Source organism: Halyomorpha halys, unplaced genomic scaffold, assembly GCF_000696795.3.
Source record: "Halyomorpha halys isolate HHAL.00 unplaced genomic scaffold, Hhal_1.1 Scaffold101.1, whole genome shotgun sequence".
Classification (NCBI taxonomy): Eukaryota; Metazoa; Arthropoda; class Insecta; order Hemiptera; family Pentatomidae; genus Halyomorpha; species Halyomorpha halys.
This window is the reverse complement of record NW_027107342.1, coordinates 744,864-745,818: the sequence shown is the minus strand read 5'-3', so window position 1 is coordinate 745,818 and position 955 is coordinate 744,864.

The following is a 955-nucleotide window of genomic DNA, read 5'->3' as shown; positions in this document are numbered from 1 at the left end:
AATTTGTTTCTGAAACAGTTTTAAAAATATTAAAAAAAAAAAAAAAAAAAATGTTACCCTAAACAGGGAATAAAATTACATATTAGCTTATATAATTTTTTTAAAAGTAATATATGTTTTTAATAAGATATTGTAGGTGAAAAAACACAAGAAAAAATACTAATAATATGGAATTCGAGTTGTATGTATAATACCAGAAAATTTTAATAAGATGGCTGGGGTTAAGAAATAGCCAAAAAAAAAACTTAAAATGGTCAAAGATAAAAAGGACGAAACTTCAGCAACCTCACAAAAAAAAAAAAAGGAAATAACAATAATAAATTTGCTCATAAGAAATAAATAATACAATGAAGCTAAATAGTAAAATTATCGGAAATCGGCGAGAGATTTATTTTTAAATTACAAAATTAAGGGTACTTATAAAAACTTTTTTTTTTTTTTCTTCTGGAAAATTCGTATTTCTTCATGCGTGAAAACACATTATCAACTTTGTTTCAGCAAAGAATAAAACAGTGTAACAAAAGATAACAAATCCGTGTACTATAGAATAGGATCGGAAGAGAGATGGAAGAATGACAATGAGAGATGGTTCATTTCAAATCAGCAAAACTAATGGTACATTAGGAAAAGTTCATTTTGGAAATTCCACATTTAAGTCTTATTAGATTATTTAATAAACTCGTCAAGAAACTCGTTTTTGACAAATATGAAAAAATAATTTTTCGTGTGGCACTTCGGATCGGTATATTTTATGGTAAGTGTTCCCGGTATATGAAGTGGAGGCAAGGTTCTTCTACTGGCCACAAGGGGCGCTAGCAGTGCCTACGTTATGTGGAGAGGGGCTCTTCCAGCATATTTCGTTTTACACGAAACGCCCGGAACATCCTAAGCCCATTACATATACCAGCCTTAAATATGTAATTTCAGTTCCACAGTGAATTGAATAATAATAATT